The 21,092-nt window shown below is 40.5% G+C and overlaps 1 protein-coding gene across 2 annotated transcripts in view; it reads left to right on the forward strand.

Annotated features, from left to right (window-relative positions):
- Positions 1–21,092, forward strand: part of LOC122796479 (retinol dehydrogenase 12-like) — a 496,486-nt gene that overhangs the window by 359,523 nt on the left and 115,871 nt on the right. The window lies entirely within an intron of this gene.

A 21,092-nucleotide genomic window follows, 5' to 3' on the forward strand; every position in this document is an offset into this window, starting at 1 on the left:
ACTGCTCTTCCTTGGTCTAAGTTAAAAAACTGAGAAAAGGAATTCTGCATGCAGTAACACATTGCCATTTGTCATGCAAATATCCTTAGTATTAGTGTACCTCAGTAAGTGATTCTGGCAGATTGAAAGTAATGTCAGTGGCTTATATTACTTGTGGTCAATATATGAAGAGCTGACTGGGATGCTGTTTACTTTGTAGATGATGTAATGATTTTTGTACTGACACACAATACCCTTCTAAATGTACACCAGTGAATTGGGATCTCAGGATGTGCAGTTACAGAGTAATAGTAATGAGTGCACCTTTAGGTACTTGGCATGAGTGTCCTGTAGTTACCTTGCACAACGTACACACATCACAAAGTCAGCATAATGATGCACAAACTAATTGAGAATTGCATATGACTTTGAGATGAACAGTCAGAAATGCATGGGTGGGACTCCACTGTTTAACAATGTGCTTATCATTATACTATGAATAGTCAATGTACCTCAATGTGACACACACAGATATCATTCATGGTACAACAATGACCATGAATAAAGTGATGCAAGTGTTATTGTACCAGTATGTAGAGTATTGTGATCATCACATTGTTGTTTTGCCTGCCTGTCAAAACACAGTCCTACTCACCCAAACTTAACATTTGCAGTTCACCCAAGTTCTGTCAGACATTTGGTATAGGAGTATTTCTGTGGCATTGATTGTTGATACAATTGTCTCCAGATTGTGTACTTAGATAGGCAGTTGTCCAAAATCCAGCAAAGACTAGTGTGAATGCGTGTAACAGTAGTGCTAGGTAGAACTGGTATATCTAACTGGTGTGGTGTGGGTACTTCCACTCATGAAAAACATTTACACAGGGGGAGTGCTCCCAAATAATTTCATTCACATTTAGGCCATTCATTTGCTTTGCAAAACAATGAGGCCATCCCTTAAAATATGTTTTGTCTCCCACTTGTAACAAGAATTCTCCTGTGGTGTCAGCATTTGATATCATCTCTTCTCTGGATTCTGGACTTAGGTGTTTAAATCTGGCAATGACTAACTAGTGTCTGTGTGACTACAAGGCTAGGTAGGTGTGGCTTATCCAACACATATTGTGTTTACACTACCCCTCAGTGAAAATACTCACATTATGTTAGGTCACCATCAACTCTCAATCGCTAGGAAAGCAGACATTTGCATTGACACATAATAATGAATTTATACTTTCAAATATGTTAATTCTCAGTTGTGATAAGAGTTCTCCTAAGGTATGAGTGGTTGAAACACTGTTCTCTAGAGTGTGTATTTAGATAGGGAAGTGTTCAAATCTGGAAATGTACAAGTAATGCATGCTTGTTCAACAATAGTGATGGACAGAAGTGCATTAAGCTACAGCTTCTGATGTAGTTGACTAATATTTGTGAGAAGACTGATGTAGCTAAAGGATTTTCATGCCTTCAAAATACATTTTAGGGGGATACCTGACCATTCCAAAACAATGTTTAAGCCAGACTTTGAAGTCAGTGCTTTCTGACAACTGTAGTTTAAAGTCTCCTGGTGCAGAAGCAGTTAATACACAGCTGTATAAAGTGTGGAGACAGCAACATAGCAGTCCATATCCAGCTATTCTCATCTACTGTGGGTATATAACAAATGAACTGAACTGTGTGTCAAAGAGTTAAACAGCTGTGATGTAGATAAATCAACATAGGACAAATGGTTACATGACTACATCATTTTGATAAGTCAAACATTCTTTTGTGAGTCATATGGCTTCAAACACACCACTGAATTAATCTATTCTGTTGTGGATTCTGATGACTAAAATACTGATCTTGCTTGGTATCAGCAGTGAATATGCAGTTCTCTACACTGTGGGCCTAGATAGGCAAGGGTTGAAATTTGGTAATGCAACTGCAGAAGACAACAGTGACAGTCAGGATTGGCTTATCCAACAGATACTGACATGCAACCACACATTACTGTGAATACTAATGGGGCCAAAGGATTCTGAGGCACAGAATACATTTTAGGGAAGGTACAACCTTTGTGAACAATTGCTGATGTAATCCCTTCAAGAGTGTGTTTCATGATAATTCATATCCAGTTCTGTCTGTGGTGTCAATTGTTTATATACAGCTCTCTGAACTACAAATAAAGGTAGGCAGGTGTTCAAGTCTGGCAAGGTATAAATACTGAGTGTGTAAGAGTGGCAGCACTCAGGACTAGGTTCTCAAAGGAAATTGATGATTGCAGTTTTATTTACTGTACACTTTTATAACTACAGAGATATAGACCAAATTGTGTGATCCTGTAATGGAGGCCATATGCATTCAAACACAATGCTTAGGCTCTCCCTTCAAGGGTGTGTAGTCTGAAAACTGTGATATGATTTCTTGGGTGGTGTCTGCAGTTAGAGCATAGGTCAATAGAAACTTGACTCCCACTGCATATGCTCTAATCAAGTGGTGTATGGCTTTTGTTGTTATTATTATTATTTTAGTTTGATGTGCTTACTTGCTATCATACTGTATTCAACAGATATTGATGCATGTCATGCAACGTACTGGACACACAGAGCTATAGTACCTCTGTTATCATAGTCTGTTACTGTTTCTGATGTATAGCTGAGATTCAGACAGTAATTGCTGTACTTTCTTATGAGCATGATGATTATAATGACGTAGTCCATTGCACAACAGTTAGCAGAATACATATTAACTAATGAATACCGTGAAATAGTTAGTATGATTTGATTTGTGGCAAAAACTTTTGAGAAATTTCCTCCAGCAATAAGCTTCAGCTGATGACTACACAGTGAAGGTAGTGACTGATGCAAGGAGGACACCAATATTGTTACAGGCTGGGGTACACCTACTGTATGCAACGTCAACCAGTTTATACAAATCTCTTACTGCAGGTACTGTTGTACATGTCTGTGAGGGCATGGTCAGTCTTATGCAAAGACCAACTAGGAGGATGCCTAGGGTGGTGCTCTGGCTGACATGACAAGGACTCTTTTACAATACTTATTTATTTTCTTAAAGTACTTTAATAAATAAATACACTGCAATGGTGCATGTCAAATATACAGGTCTCTCAAGTACATGCCAATTAATAGTCTTCACAGACAGTCTGTCATGAAGTACCAGTCATTCACTGTAGGAGATCATTCTTAGCTGCAACTTTTTTTTTTCAGTCTTGGTGTACAACATAATAGGGCAGAATCAGGCTGCAGGCAGCCAATCAGATAAGTCAGTAAATCGCACCACTTAAAGAAAACATTGCAGGCGAGAAGGTAGAGAACAAGAAAGAAGTCTTCAGGAAAGTCACAGAGGGCTTACTATTAACTATACTGATTGTATGATGCTGGAGGAGCTCTAAGAACTGTTTTGTAATAAAATAAGCAAGCAGCAACGACTCTCCGACAGTGTCATAAAAATCCTGTGCTGCTGCCTGCCATGGGTGTGGTCCATGAAGAGAAGTGAAAAGTCAATCACTGAAGACATGGTATGAGCCAGAGAGAGTCTTCAACAGTCAGATAAGCATTTCTAGTCCTAAAGAGTCCTAATTATTTTAAGCCATTTAAAATCAGTGGCAGATTTGTGGGGGTAATGGAAGCCCCCATTAACGATATTAGCAGCTGTTTTCTTATCAGCTCTACTACTTTCAGTGGAATGGTGAATGCCAATGTTTTTATCGTGATTTAGCTGCAGCGTGACATTCAAGCTGTAGCTAAATCAAGAGTAAATGTCAGCACTTTACCATACCACCAAAAGCAGTTCATTGTGCAGCCTAAAGCCACAAGACTATACAGTATGCATGGAAAGTCAGAGGTTAACAAATTAGTGGAACAAATGGGAGTATGTCAGTTACAGTGCTGATGTTCCTCCTGAGGACTTTTGATGATCTAAGATGTAACCAAGTAACTCATTTTTTATTATTATCCTGGCAGGGTCAAACCAGATGTTATGCAGCATACATCTCAGCTTCTTTGATCAAGTATTTGGATAAGCCAAAAATAAGGGCAGTAATCATGGATTTTTTTGTAAATATTACTCTAATTTACTTGAAGAAAGCTACTAGGGCTTCACATTTTACATCGACATACATTTACTGAACATTAAGAAGGATGAACTTCTAATGTTGGCATAATTGACTAATTAATCTTTAGTGATTTAGAAGAGAATTAAAAAAAAATATGAGGGGCAGGGCAAAAAACTACGAGAAGAAATCATGTATATTTTGCATAATTCTGGACATTTGAGTGGCATGGCAGGCAGCGGATACTGGCGCTGTCTGAGGAAAAATTGAATGGCCCTGCTGTTTTGCTGTTGGAATTCTGGTTTTGTAGAACTAATATACTTTGGAGTGAGGGAAACTAGAATGTAAGCTGTGACTACTGTTTGTGAGAAACAAAAATGCATTAATGTAGCCATTATTAATTTTATCATGACACGGTAAAAACTTGGATGAAAAAGATTGTCAAAAAGAAATCCAAAATGCAATTCACAGCATAAAGAAGCTCCAAGCATTCTGGGGCCCTGGTGGCCCCCAGTCCCCTAACTTAATTTAATTATTTGCTTCACAGTATAGTACAGCCCTTCTCAGTTAGGAGGTGATGAAAGTATGCAGGAAAAAGCAAAGAAGAAGAAGAACACTTAATTTCTGTCCTTAGCCTGAACAATAACCCTGGTGATCATTAAATGAAAACGTTGCAACTCTGAAATGTACCTCATAAATCTAGAACTCCCATGGCTTCTGGGGGTCTTTCAAGTGCAGCCTTGCCTACTTAGGATGTGTTGAATAAAGGAAAGAATAAATGTAAGAAATAAAGTGAAGAACAAAACAAAATGTGAAAAAAGGAAGAAAAAGTAATGTGGATGCTGTTGATAGGTCAAGATGGGAGGTGTGGACCAGGGACAGCAAGTGATGTGTGTGTGTGTGTTTGTGTGCAAGGGGCAGGTTTGACCCAATGGTTAAGGTCTTTACCTTGAGCGTGAGTGGTGTAGTGCAGCTTTTCACCTAAGGTGCCAGTTCACCTAAGGCCTGCTGGTGTGAGGTATGTTATCTACTGTGATCCAGGTATTATGGATGTGTTGCATATTGCTCATCTGAGGCAACCTACTGGGTTTAGAATTTATAGTTTACTGCCTTCAGAGGTATAGTTTGTTAGACTTCACTAGGTTGCGTATGTGTAGCAGCGTCAGGAACTTTGCCCTACTAACACATATAATGCATCAAAATGGGACCTGTAGCTGTTGGCATTACACACTGACTGATAACAGGCACATTTTGGTAGTGATTACTTCTCCCAGAGGCTAGCTATCTTGGGTTCTCTTCCCTTCACAAATACCAAACCATGTCCGTAGGCATACGCTGACATTCGTAGGAAAGCAACCTTGATGTTAATGGACTGCCTCAGCATGACTCCCGTCTTCCAGGATTTCTATCTTGGTATACACTCATAGTTCTCATGGCACATCCCACAACTTGCATGTAATTACATCTTGGCTGTTAGAGTTATGCATCCGTATAAATGCATTTCAGTATAATATTTAGCTGTTGTGCCTTTCAAAGTCACAGTTTTGTTTCTGTGACAGGTCCTTCTGTATTGTTTCCCATACTGATTTGGGAAGTATTAACTATCCCAAATCCTATACTCCCCAGCATGTTGCTGCCACAACTGCCATTATTGTTTTAAATAGCAGCACTTATCCAGGTATTACGTGCACTGGTTTTCATTATGTTTCCTAATTTGTCCACAAATTTTATGTATGTAGTTTCCCTTACCCCTGCAGTGTTACTTCAACATATGTAAGACATGGGAATTTTTACACTTGTGTTATTTGCATACCTGTGCACACATCACAGTTGATTCATTTTAAACATTTACTGCCTGTGTTTTATGTCACAATACACCCATGCCTCTCAACCTCTCAGTGCAAGAAATCTGGACAAACCCAGAAAGAATGGGGAGACAAAGGGCCAAAAATAGGGACAGAATTTAAATATTGCTCCTATAAACTTAAAACATTGCTAGAATAACAGGTTTTGCATTATTATGTATTTTCTGAAGGATATAAAGTCTGAAACTCAAATGTCTGTCATTATTTAGTATTATTTAATGACTTCAAATTTCAGTGATTTGCCAGAAAACCACAACTTTTATGAGGAACAGACCAAAAATAAGAGGCAAAAATCTGGACTTTCTGCAAAAATCTGTTCAGTTGAGAGGTATGGATACACCTGACATTGCTACTGAATTTCCTACATTTTAGTACCTGCAGTGAATGCAACGTCTTGTTGTATCCTGTTTCCATGACTCCTTGTATCACACCTATATGTCTATGAGTTTGACTATTTTAGCTCCATACCGCTTAATCCCTTGTAATAAAGTGTGACCTTTGTAGAAAGATGAAGAATTTTACATAAAAGTTTACCATGACACTGCTTAGAGGTGTAAACTTCTTTCACTTCTGGAAATGTATTTTAATTTGCACTCTCTCTTATACTGTCACCACCTCAAGCTAACAGTACTTACATTTGAAAATGTGTCCCTGATTGTCCATGATTATTTCTGGATTTGCCCCTGCTTCATTTCTTAATCTTCCCCTGCCTTTCATGTATTCCAAGTTGCCCTATCTATTGTTATTCCATTGCTAGTATTCCCACTTACTGAGCTTAGGATTGTTTAGAATCCTGCCTTTATACAGTCTACATGAGGCCTGTTGCACCTCATTGTGGCCATGAGCATCTGTTCTGGCCACAAGTAGGCGCTGCTCAACAGGTAGGGTGGCTTGGCATCTTCCATACTCGATGGGCAGTGCTGCTCATTACACAAAGATGGCCTAACATGTCATTTTCAGCGCGACATGTGGACACTGTTAATGAATCCCTGGGAGTGTTTCTCCATCTCATCTTTTACTGTAAGGATTATTTTGCTTCCTTATCATCAGTAAGATTTTTTTTTTTAAACATAAGGCTATTTTAAACATAGTACAGTCCCTGATATTACATAGATTAAAAAAAACTGGTAGGGTAAACATTTTAAAACCTAACAGGCTTATGAATACTTTTCAGAGGAAAATACAAGGTTTATCAATATTATGTTTAAGGTTTGAATAATCTGTAAACTTGCCAGTAATATACAGAACCACAGGAGTATTAATATTTGACTGAGAAAAAAATCACAATGCCACAAACATAGGCAACAATTATATTGTCATAAAAAGAAGAAAAATAGAAATGGAAGTAGTTACACAAATAAAGGTTATGGATACAAATTAAATAACTAAATAGGGAGTCAAAGGGAAACCTGGCCTCATCCTAGCCTTAATACAAACAGGATCAGAGATAAACCTGTTAATAGAAACCACTGTAAAAAGATTACAACAAAGTACCCTAATATCTGTAGTAAAAGTAAGTCTTTAAAATCTTAAGTAGAATTAATGCCCACAGTATTGAGGGTCTTACAAGCATCTAGCAAAAGGTAAAAAGGGAGCTACTATGTCTGCTTGAACTAAATAGGTCATTTTACAGTTCCCTGGCTAATATCACTTGAAGCATAGTACACGGGTCTACTTTAGTTCAGCAAACAATCAGATGATCGAACGCTGTTAGTTCGAACACTAATAGTCGAACTGACACAACAGCAAATTTTTTCCCAGGGAAAGAAATTGCTGGGCCGGCCATCCGGGTTGTGCTGTTTCCTCCACTTTAGTGCAATATCATAGTTGGTATATTTAAGTATGGGGGTGTGGGGGGCACAGCCCCCCACATGGCGGGGTGTGGGGGTGATGCTCCCCACTACATTTACTGTTTAGTGATTTTTACCCCTGGGGGGGGTCGCTGTTCTGGTTGTTTGCTGTTATGCATTTTCAGGCTTTAGGGGTCGATATAACAACATTCAATCATCTGATCATTCATTGTTATAATATAGACCCTTATACAAATACGCAAAATACACACAACTTAAACATGTACAGTTTTCAGCCAAATACTATAGATAGAAAAAAAAATCAATATATTTTTGGAAGGACAGAAAGCGTCCTCCTCCGGTCCCTGACACACACTCCACAGCCCTCTTATTTTATCATTCCCACTACTCACAGTTCTGACTTCAGGGAAATCTGTCTCCCTTTTTTCATTTCTCCAAATCTATTGGGTTTCTAATACTATGACTGGAATGGACCCCATTCCTAAGTCAAAGTATAATTAAAGTTCATGAAATTAGTATTGTTTCAGTCTTTGATGCCAGCCAGAAGTGCTCTTCGCAACACCCACAATGTGCCCAGTAATGACTCCTCCTGCAATTCATATGGAGTTACATGTAATGGTAACCTATCTAAATACGATCGTAGATTCTTTTTAATAAGACCGTCGCTCCTACTACTAGTGGAAGTGTCTGGGTATCTTTCTTCCACATTGCTCTCGTTTCTGCCTACAAATCCTGATATTTTATGACTTTGTGTTTCTCTGTATGCAAGACACTGTAGTCACTGAGTGTAAAGATTTCAATCAATGCTACTTTTGTCTTCTTTTAATGGACCATTATATCTGGGTTTTCTCGCATCTATCTTTTGAACTGCTGGCAATGGGTGATCCCATGTGATGTAGACCATTTTCTATGATGCTTTGTGGCTCATGTTTCCGGTGTGTTTCAGCTACTTCAATATTATAATGTTCGCCCAATCCCTATTGCAATAGTCTTGCCACATTATTATGCCTTTCAATATACAGTCCTTCTGCCATTAGTATATCACAAACAAGGTGTGCGACTGTTTGCAATTTTGTTTTACAAACCCTACATTTGTCTGTTATCCCACACATATTCAAAGGACTTTGTAAACCACTGTACAAGTAAGCCCACTGTCTTGGGCCACCAATATTAACCTTTCATCTTTTGGTTTGAATTCACCTCTCCTTAACCATTCCTGTGTTCGATCCTAATCAACAAGGGGTTCTTCCAGGTGTTTTCTATACTTGCAGCTATATTTATGCATTTTCCACATTTCTTGCCTTCTCATCTGATCCTTCCACCTTATATATATATATATATATATTTTTTTTGTTGTTTTTTGCCACATTCAGTTGCTGCTTAATTTTTTATCTACTACTGGTTTGAGTTCCATTCCCGGTTGATACCAATATGCTTCTGCTAGACTAAGAAGGGAATGTTGACATCTAGGAACAAAATCCTCATGTTTCAAAACTTTCACTATATTTGGGTGTTGTGAGGTCAGTAGATATGTATACAGTCCCACAATTGCAGATCTATACCTGAAATCACTTTTCCTTGCCTGAGAGGAGTACTTCATGGAGGTGTGTGACAAAGCATCAGAGTGTAGTTAGGAATACCTCTTACAAGAAACACTGTGGAGACAGGCCAACAAACTGAGGGAGAATGTTCCAGACATAGGGACAGAATTGTTAGCTGCATTTATTGGGATGAAGTGAACCTAGCCGAACAATTTCTGGATTATTGTAATCAGTTTCAAGTAGGCCCATACCTCCTTCAGAATGGGGAATATATAATCTTGGTATGCACTGATTTTCATAAATCATCTGAATCATGAAGTATCCTTCTTCTTTTCCTGTCTAATCTATCCAACACATTTTGGGGACAGTCACTCCAAAACTGTAAGTTAGGACAGGAAGAGAAAGTTGGTTTATAGCCTGAATTTTGTTCCTAGATGTCAACATTGTTTTCAGCATTAATTTAAGTCTTCTAAAATATTCCTTACTAAGTTTTATTCGCATTTGTTCATGTTTTATTGTTGATCCTCAGTGTTGATTTTCTCCTGTCTCTTCTGGTTTAAGGGAGGAAGTTCAGGTAGGTTCCATTCTCCTTTTTCTCCTGTTACCCCAAAGGGAGTTTTGCCCACATCATCTCCCTCTGCACCTCAGATCTGGGGTTCTTTGGCTGAGATGTGATCAGTGCCCCCCATCTACTGGCTGACAGGCTTCCAGGCTCTCATGATTGGCTTCATCAGCTCAGTCTGCCCACTCAGTTGGTAACCTTAGACCTTTGGATTTAAAGCAAGTGATGCAGTCTTTCTTGCAGGTCCAGATTCAGCTAGGATTTATCTCCTCTAGCTCAGTTCCATTATCTGATGGTTTGGCTTCATCTGGTTGTTTTCCCTCCCTCAAGCCTTTCAGCTTGGCGAACTGTGGATTTGTTTGCCTTGCCTCCAATCAGGTTGTCAACAACAGCTTGGCTACTTCAAGCACTGACCCCCTAACTTGGTGCTCTCAACTCCGATGATGTTGGAACAAAGCACACCTCTGAGATAGGAGTTCAGGTCTGGGGTTCCAAGGCAGGATCAACTCAAGTTTTCAGAGTCTTTGCTTCCTCTTGGAGCCTCAGCACTCAACAGTTAAGCTCTGGTCTCTTTGTCTGGGTAGGTCTGGTTGGCTCTGGAGTCAGGTGGCTGCGTGGGTTACTCAGATCCAAGGGGTGTCAGCTCTGGGTAGACAGCATTGGCCTCTTCCTTTGATGCCATTGAAAGAATAGTTTCCAGGCCAGAGGCAGAATGGTCAGAAGCAACTATTAGTCCTCCACTGTCTGTCTGGACCTGTGGTCATACATTGGGTGTGCCAGAAAAACACATACCTCCAGGCCTCTAAGCCACCCTGCTTCCAGGGCTCCTTGCCTCTTCCACCTCTCCCCTGGATTCTCTGGTTCTTTCAGTGTACCTGAAAGACTATACCACTGTCTGTGGAGAGGAGGTCACTTGGCTCTCCACCCAAAATCTTGTGAGACCATTAACTTGGATGCATGGGTGTTGAGAGGTATATCCAAAGGTTATATAATTTCAATTTTATTTCCACTGAGAGACAATTCCAAGTCCTTTTCAGTGGTTTGAAGCCATCAGAGAAGAGATGCAGCATCCAAGATTCAAAAGTAGTTGATAAATGGAGTCATGCAAGAGGGCCAATCAGACGAATGAGGATCTAGGGTCTATTCTACTTTCTTTTTGGTGCCAAAGAAGAACAAGGATCAGTTACTAATTTTGGATCTGCACAAACTGAACCATTATATGAAGCCAACCAAGTTTCAGATGATCACTGAACAGTTCATTCTGCCTTTACCGAGGAAGTATGACTGGATGTGCTCAGTCAATTTCTTACCATTGTAGAAAGATTGCAAGGTGATCCAGGAGATTTTTGCAGTTTTGGTTAGGAGCCGATCCTCAGTTCAGAGCACTATTCTTCTGTCTCACCGCTACTCTCGGGTGTTTACCAAGTGCATGGCTGCTGTTGCTACCTTGGCTCAGGCTGCAGGAATTCCAGGTCTTTTCATACCAAGATGACTGCCACCTCACAGCCTCCATGAGGGCATCATTGGTCAAGGCTCCAGACTTCTTACTCCAGTTATGCCACTCCTTAGGGATCACTGTAAATTATGAGAAATCCACTCTACAGTGTGTTCTAGTGTTGGGAGTTCATAGGATGTCATTTGGATATGATGTCTCAAACAACAAGACTTCCAGTCCACAGGGTGAAATAATTCATGCAGAGGTGACTCATCTACTGTATGTTCACAAGCCCCTGGCCTCTGCCGTACTGAGGCTGTTGGGTCACATGGCAGCATCTGTTTGCCTGGTGCCCCTAGTGAAATACCACACGAGGATATGCCAGTGGATGTTAGCAATTCAGTGGTCATACATAACACATCCAATGAATTTCTTTTAACATAACAAACATCTGTTGGGATCAGATCAGATGGTGGTTAGAGTCTTCCTGTATGTCTGTTGGCACTGGGTGACCTTTTGTTCTTCCCCAACCTCAGGCCACAGCCACTACGGATACCTCCTTTCTCAAGTGGGAGGGAATTTCAAAGGGAAGATGGATCAGGGGACATGGTCAACATTCGAGGCCAACCTTCACATGAATGCCTTGGAGAGGAGAGCATCCCTCCTAGCATTGCAGGCCTTTTAGGGCCTTCTCAAGGGTGTAATCTCAGTTCAAGTGAATATGTCTGCAGTTTTGTATCTAAACAAAATGGGGGGGGGGGGACTCAGTCTTATCCTTTTTTGTGTGAAAGCCATAAAAGTTTGGCAATGGGTGATGATCTTTGTGTGGTTTCCGATAGCAATGTACATCACAGGGAAGACCAATACAGTAGCAGCTTATTTTAACAGAACATTCTTCTTCTTCCTCATGACTGGTCTCTGAATCCAGATGTAGCAGCATTGATCTTCTGTCTCTGGGGCACCACTTTCTGTGATCACTTTGCCACCATATCCAAGAGAAAGTGCAGCAGTTTTATGCCTTGGTTCTCCCCAGTGGGAGAATCACAGGGGGATGCTGTTCTGTATGCTTGTCCCCTAGGTCTCCTACATATTCACATACTCCTCTCATGATAACATTTCTACAGAAAGCAACCTGTTGCAGAGTGACTAACTGTCATTGCCCTATTCTGGCTTTGACAAGTCTGGCTGCCTTTCCTGTGGCCTCATCATTACCCTTCTTAGGTCCTCAGCCCCATGCCAGGTTTGATCTCTCATCCATCATGGATTCCCTCACCCAATCTTCACTCTCTCAGATTGACCACGTGGTCTCTGACAGAGTTGTTAATATTCTGTCCTCTTCTCAGAAACCTTCTACATGGAAGATATGTGCTTGTAATTGGAGACATTTTGCAATTTGGGCTTTGTTGAAGGGATTAGATTATTATTCATCCCCTCTTGAGGCTGTGTTGGATTCTCTGGCTGACCTTTTTCATCTGGGCTGAGATATTCTACTATCAAAGTTCAACTGGCAGCTATTTCAAATTTCCATATTGGCAGAGATAATATTGTAATAGCCACTCTGAAGATTTCTAAGACTTTCTTGAAATATATGTTTTTATTACAACCTCCCATTCAGGATCTTGTTCCTCCATGGGGTTTACAGCTCATGCTTCACTTGTTGTCTGACCCTCTGAGCTTTCAGCCACCACTTCTTTGAAATTACTATCTTAGAAGACCATTTTACTGGTGGAGGTTAGGTCTGTCAGATGGGTTTCAGATCTGCAGGCTTTGTCCTCAGGACCTCTGTATTTGCTTTTCCATAGGGATAAGGTTTCCCATAGGACTGATCCCTCTTTTTTGCCTAAGGTGGTGTCAGAATCTACACTGAATCGGATTATTTATTTTTTTAACATCTCCATTAAAGGTGAATATTTGCTACATTGTCTAGTTGTTCATAGACTACTCAGATTTTGTTTGTTGGGACCAAAGAATTCAGGAAGTCAGAACAACTTTTTCTCTTATTTCCTAAGACCCAGCTGGGCAAGCCAGTGTTGAAAACAACCCTATATAATTGTCTGTCTGTATTTCATTTGGGTATAATTTGAAAGGAAAACATTGCCAGCTAAACCTAATGGTTATTCTACTAAGGCAGTGGCTACTTCTATGGCCTTTTTCTAAAGAGCTTCTATTGATGATATTTGTGCTGCTGCAACTTGAGCTAGTACTCACGTGTTTGTGTCCCATTACAAACCGGATGTGCAGTCAAGGTTTAGAGCCTCCTTTGTTTCCACCATTCTGTGGAATGTTCTCTTCTAGGGCCTCCCTGGGATGATACATGGCTGGGGACTCTGTCCCACAGGTTGATGCTGGACAGAGAAGACAACACTGGATATGAAAGTTATATATTTATTCCATAATGATATATCCATGTTGTTTGTTTTCCATTTGGTTCAACCATCCCTCCCCTCCTACCCCTCTCCTTCAGGTTGTTTAGATGGTGGTGTTGGGTGGCTGTACTGTCTCCCCCCCCCCCCATTCCATCTTGGTGTTCTGTGTAAGATCCTGGAGTGTTTGTTTTTTGTATGTTTCATCTGTGGAAGAAGCAAACTCAATCTAGGGTAAATAGGAAGGAGTGAAGTATTTATCCATAGAGAAAATGCAGCTCCACAGCTGAAATCTTTTGTAGTGACTGGCCTCAGATGAGAGTCAGCTCAGATAACCCACTGACTGAACTGGACGGAAACAGACAACACAGATCTATCATTACCATAAGTACATAACTTTCATTTACCCCCAAATCCTTAACCAGATAGCCATCATTATATAGTTTGCGCAAACTTAGGAGAAAGTTCAATTATGCATAGCAACAGGAACAACATTTAAGGGATTAGAAACATTATTTTGGCCAGGTATTGAGAATGAGTGTTTGGCTGTTCACTATTACAACATTTATGGATTCTCTACAAGCCATAAATAGGTTAAAATCTGGCTTCTTTACAAGTCATAAACTTTCCAAAGGTGTAGTGCACAAAAAAATACCATTAATCCAAAAGGGTCCCAATAGTTAAAAAAATGTATTGCAAACAACAAATATTAAGAGCTTTTGTCCCACATCAAGCAGGGACTTACTCAGAATTGCTTAACGGTATTCTTTACAAGTCAGCTGGTCTGCCTAAACATTGTCTTTGAATATTTTTCTATTCATTTTAATAAATTGATCAGATCTATCTTTTAATATAAAATCATTTAATTTAAAGCAACCATACTTTGTTTCACAGTTTTTTTTTATAAAAAAAGATGCCTCTACATCCAGGAAGAAAGAGGTCATTGTCTCCCTCTACTCTTCCTTCATTAGGCCAATCAGAGTACAATGCCCCATTTGGCATGTACCTCCCTAGACACCTGCAACAACTGGAGAGGCCACAAAAGTACCTCACAAAGAGGATCCTAGGCCTTAAACACTTGTCCTATATGGACAGACTCAAAAGCTCCAACTCATATCGCCTACTTAGAGGTGATCTCTGCTTGACTTACAACGCCATGTCTAACCCAGCTCTGTTAAAAATGCTGCATCTAAAGAAATCCCAATCCCTCCATACTACACGTTCCAGATACCTCAACCTCATTACTACAATCAACAGAACAAGCTGGAGGGACAGGTTCATAACCCACAGGCTACCCATGCTATGGAATAGACTTCCCATACATATCAAGCAGAGTGCCTCACTGGCCATCTTCAAGAGAAATCTTGATGAGTGGATGGGAAATATTAAATTCACCCCAGGGATCACTCCAGTGACTCTCCTTGACAGAGGCAATGGGAACCAAGGTCGGGCGGCATGATGCCAGGGTAATCCTATGGGGTAGGCTTGTAAAGGCTCCAGGGCTATTAGCCTAGTACACACCTATAAACCATACTGACTAGAAATGTCTTTAGTGAACTCTTAAAACCTGCCCATCTGAATTCAGGATGTAAAGAAGCATAATTTAACCTTTCATTATTTTAAAAAAAGTAGATGACTGATATGGTCCTAAATTTCTTGATAATGAAAATAAACAATTAGACATCAAGGTAAGCCTTTTGAAACGGCCATAACCATTGATAAAAGTAAATTTCTAGTTGAACGTTCTGAAGAATACTTTGGGTCACTAGTTTCCTAATTTACAAAAAGAAAGCAACCTGTATAGCACCTTAAAAATTCAGTACAATGCCATGGATTATGAGCAGGAAAGAATAAGGCATAGTTCCACCTAAAGAATATTTTAAATGAAAAATGATAAGTTAGATTACATTATTTTCAAGGTCAAAAATAGTTATAATTACAACATAGTGATAGTTTTCCTGTCATTTTCAAAAGCAAATAAATCTGCATGAAGAACAAATATATGACCTTGAAAAGAGTTCAAGATTTTGACAATATCAGGAAAAAATAGATTTCTCAGAGCAAAATAAATAGGCGTTGAGGAACAAGAAAAGGCTTGAATTATGATCAAAGACAACTCAGCATAGCAAATTACTAATTCTAGATTTTTATCAAATATGTACGTAATGTAATCTTGGATTAAATGTGTTAAAATAATTTTAACCACCACCAAAACTGCCCCAAACAATGAAGGAAATTACAGTTATTAAAATATTGTACTTTTTAGAGCATAAAACAAAAACATTCGCAGAGGCTCTCAATAATAATCTGTCTAAACAACAGAGACCTCCAAAGCAGAAATGCAAGCAACCTCCATCCCCCAACACAACCCAAATGACACCTAGCCCACAGACTCAGTGTGCCACTCAACCACACCCAATAAGGCTAAACAACGTACCCAACACACTAGTCATAGGTGAGTTTATAGTCAGGCACACCGTCCCACTCACCAGGCTAAACAAGGAAAAGGTTACTGTCAGCTGCCTGTCGGGTGCCAGGATCCCCCAACATAACCCATGCACTCAGGTCATTGTCCATGTTGGTGTGAATGACCTGAGACGTACCTCCCTGGGCTACATGAAAAGAGACATGGAAGGGCTCTCCGATCTTGTAGCCCAGGCAGGTATGACCCTAGCCCTGAGTAGCATTCTGCTGTTGCCCAGAATGATACCGCAGTACAAGGACAAAGTGATGGACGTCAACAATTGGATAAGTTTCTGGTGTCATTCTAAGGGGATACAGTATCTGTCTGCTTGGGATGACATGGTCGACAGACCACGATGCTTTGCCAGAGATGGTCTGCACCTGTCACCCCATGGAATCTGGATACTGGCTAAGGCTCTTGCTGCCCCTATAGTGCCTTTTTTAGGCAAGGTTCAAATGACAAATTCACCACCGTAACTGGAAAAGGCAAGCAAAAACTGAGGGTAATGCTACTCAATGCTAGAAGTCTAAATCTCAAAATGCACTTACTCGAGGCACTCCTTAAAATGGAGAACATTGATATCTGTGCAGTGACTGAGACCTGGTTCAAGGCTCCAGAGAGCACCCCTGCACTACCAGGCTAGAACTCATACCACACTTTTCGGCCATGTAACCTGGACCGAAACACCAAAGGTGAAGGTGTGTCCATATTCATTAAGGATATCCACACCTCCAGGCTAGTTGCTCAGCATACCGCATCCGAGGTTATCCAAGTGCAACTAACTCTGGGCAAAACTGCAATCCAAATTGTAGCTTGCTACAGATCCCCCACCATGCCCCAGGATTCCCACTCTTCTTTTCTTGATGTACTGGAAAATATTAGGGTTCAACCAAATACCCTAATAATGGGTGACTTCAACTACCCCACCATTAATTGGGAAAACTAGTCGTGTACCAACTCCTTAGCTCAACGCTTTCTGGAATTCATAAACTTCAGTGCCCTGGATCAACTTATCCACACCTCCACCAGGGGCAACATTATCCTAGACCTAGTCATTACCAACATGAGTGACCGATGTTCCTCACCTGAAGTCAACTCTTCGTTGGTCCGATCCGACCATAAGCTTAATCACCCTTGATATCCACATCCCACCCCCCATTAATGAAACCACGGTAAAAAAAAATCTCCAAAGCCAACTTCATGCTTCTTAAGACAGAAGTGGTGAACTTCATGACACCCATGCAGATGGACACTACAGTTACAACTGCTGAATCCTACACAAATGCACCCTATAAGCATTTACACAAGTGCATGGATCATACTATTCCAAACAGAACCAATATGCTATCCTCCAAAAAAAAGGAAGCCAATCTTGTGGTCCCCTGCCATAAACAAACTGTACAACAGAAGGAAGAAACTGTTGCAAAAGAGAGTAAAATCCCATGCATGGAGGAGTTCCTGGTCAGCCTCAGTAAGATGCTGAGATCCCTTATAAGATCCTTCAAAGCTAGCTACGAAAACAAAATCACCACTAATTCTAAGGACAACCACAAAGCATTCTATAGCTATGTCAAGAATCTCGATGGCAACACCCAGATCTGCTCTGAGTTACAGCACAACGGCATGAAAATTACAGAATCAACTGATATTGTCAACATCCTACCCCCCTCACCCCCTAAATGGCCCATATCTATACAGGAAGAATGCATAGTCCCTGTAATCACAACTACGCAGGTAAAAGCTGCACTCTCTAAAGCCAAAAACACAGCATCCATGGGACCAGATAACATCCCAGGCTGCATTTTACACAAACTTCAGAACAAACTAGCTCCCCACCTAAGCACCATGTTCAATAATGGCCTCACAACAGGCTTTGTGCCCACTGAATGGTGCACAGCCACAGTTATCCCACTCCACAAAGGGAGAGCCACCACTGATCCAGGAACTATCGCCCTATTAGCCTGACGAGCCTGGTCTGCAAGGCCATGGAACGTATCATCATGGAACTCATAAACAAAGACATTGGTAACCTCCAAACTCTCGATCCCACCCAGTTCAGGTTTGTGAAAGGCAGATCATGCCTTCTGTACCTGATCGACTTCTTTGAGGCAGTCACCAAAGCCATAGATGAGGGTAAGGTGATTCACACAGCCTATCTTGACCTCGCCAAGGCTTTCAACACCATCCCCCATTCTGGAATTATAGCTAAACTCACTAAACTAGGTATAAATCCCTACATCACAAGATGGGTTGCCAACTGGCTCACTGACAGAACCCACACTGCAAAAGTTGCAGACTCCAAATCTGACCTGAAACCAATGACAAGTGGAGTACCGCAGGGTTCAGTCCTGGGACCTCTCCTTTTTGGTATCTACTTCTCTGAAGTACAGGCTAACACAGAAGGCCTCTGGTTAACGAAGTTTGCAGAGGACTGCAAACTAGGAGCCATAGTCAAGTCCCCAAATGATGTGGACATCCTACAGAAGGGCCTTGCTGAGACAGATGCCTGGTGTCAAAGCCATGGCCTCAAGCTCAATGCCAAAAAGTGCAGTGTCATCCCCTTTGGTAAAAGCTCTGTACGCATGAACTACCACATAGGCAGCAATCTACTTAACACCGAATGTGTGATAAGAGATCTCGGGATGCAGGTGGACAGTAGTCTCTCCTTTGATAGTCACATCACCACAGTAGTCAGGAAGTCCTTCTACGTGGCACACCTCATCATAAAAGGGTTCTCATCCAGGAAAAAAACATTGTTCCCCTCTACTCGACAGTCATTAGACCCACTGTAGAGTACAACGCCCCTTTTGGAATGTACCTCACAAGACCTCTGCAGCAGCTGGAAAGGCCACAGAAGTACCTCACAAAGAGGATTACTGGCCTCAAACAAATGTCCTACAATGACCGTCTCAAAAAAAAAGTCCAGCTTTACTCTGTAGCATATCGCCTACTCTGAGGTGATCTCTGCCTAACATATAAAGCTATGTCAAACCTAGAGCTGTTGGACATGCTACACCTAAACAAATCCCAATTCTTCCAAGCTACATGCTCTAGGGACCTAAACCTTGTCACCACAATAAACAGGACATGCTGGATGGACAGATTCCTGTCCCAGAGACTTCCCATACTGTGGAAAATTAGCACTCTTCAAGAAAAATCTTGATGAGTGGATGGGAAATAGGAAATACACCCCGAGGATCACTTCTGCGTCTCTGCTCAACAGTGGCACAGGAAAATGACTTTCTTGGGTGATGTAAGCCAGGGAACCTTGTTGGCTAGGCTTACGTAGGCCCTTGGTCCAATAGCCTAGTACCTACCTATGAGCCTATAAATTCAGCTCAGTAAGGTGCACATAAATTAATGTAAACTTATATTTCTTCGCCTCTATTTCTTTCTGTCTCTCTTTACTTACCTCAGACTGTCACCAGAAAAAAAAAAATCAGATTTTTGACGTCTTTTAAAAACAATAAACAGAATATTTAGGGCCAAACTACAAGCTATTTTATTCTTTTTTTTGAATGCCATTTCAGTACATGACATTGAATGTTGGAAAGAATTTCACATGACATGTATAGAAAGGAAGAAAGATAATCAAAGGCTTTCTCTCTATGTAATATATTATATATCTATATATGTGTGTGTGTGGTTATATAGTGAATAGTCAAAATGTTTAATGGGCAACACAAAAACATGAACCAGAACAAATCGACCATTCATTTTGGTGACAACAAAGTAGAGTGACATACAGTACATTGAAAAAGGAAAGACATTTCCTTTTCCACTGTACTACCCATAACCCTACCAAACATTCAGTTCAAATTTGTCTGAAAAGTACTAATATTTTGAAGGGTCTTTTATGGTAAACTGCATATTAGGGTTAATCATAGAGACGGACTTGACTTTGAGCTGTTTGTCAGTCTAAGTCAAAAGTCAAAGAAAACTTTGTCATTCAGAACTACACAGCAGTGTAGCTGAGCGAAATTACAATGCTTTGTTCTCAATGCAGGAAACAGTTGCACATATAGACAGAGAAGAATTAATAAAATATCACAGCAGAAATTTAATAAGTAGCAATTAGTAAGTAAAGTAGGGCAGCAGTGATCCACACCCATCAAATAATAGGAGACGAGGAACAATATGAAGGCAATATTGTCAAAGTAAAATTGAAACCATAGTAGCATATCTATGATTAGACTGAATTACTGCACAGTTTGTATATTGCACTTTACAGTCCTTCAGTGTGTAGGTGAGCCACCTTAGCATTGCACTTAGTTATTGCACATCCATAAAATAAGCCCCTTGATAGGCTAGTTATGTAACAGAAGTGGTTGAGTGTTTCAAAAGGCTCATGGTTCGTTTTTCCCAAGAATTCAACAGTCTAATGGAGAGTGGAAAAAAATGTTATTTAGTTGGTGGTCTTACAATGCAGACTTTTGTATCTCCTGCCTGAGGAGAGGCGAGTGTAGACACCATTGGCAGGATGTGTTGGATCACTGGAAATCTTTTTTGCCCTGTCGATGTAGATCTTCCAGAGGTATAAGGGAGATGCTAATGATTCTTTCTGCCGACCTTACAACTCTCTTGTGAGCCTTCCGATCCTGATTGTTACAGCGCCCATACCACACTAATGCTGTTGGACAGGACACTTTCGATGGTGCCCTTATAAAAGGTCTGAAGTATGGAGATTGGTAATTTGCCTTCCTAAATTTCCTTAGAAAGTGCAAGTGTTGCGTTACTTTGCTTTTTTGACTGTGCTGGATACTTGGACTGACCAGGATAAGTTCTCCATGATATAAACACCCAAGAACTTTGTACACATATACAGATACATCAAAGCTTTAGATCAAAAGATAGATATATAGATAGATAATTGTTCCATTAAACAATGAACACTCAGAAGAGAGAACCTAACCAAATTATTTTAGATTGAATCAGACAAAAAAAAAACCCAGTATTTTATGCAGGGGTCACGGCAATGCCCCCCTACACCCCCTGCAAATTTATTCCAACTCTGAGCT

This window comes from Protopterus annectens, chromosome 3.part0, assembly GCF_019279795.1.
Source record: "Protopterus annectens isolate FY-2018-M chromosome 3.part0, PAN1.0, whole genome shotgun sequence".
NCBI classification, from domain to species: Eukaryota; Metazoa; Chordata; order Ceratodontiformes; family Protopteridae; genus Protopterus; species Protopterus annectens.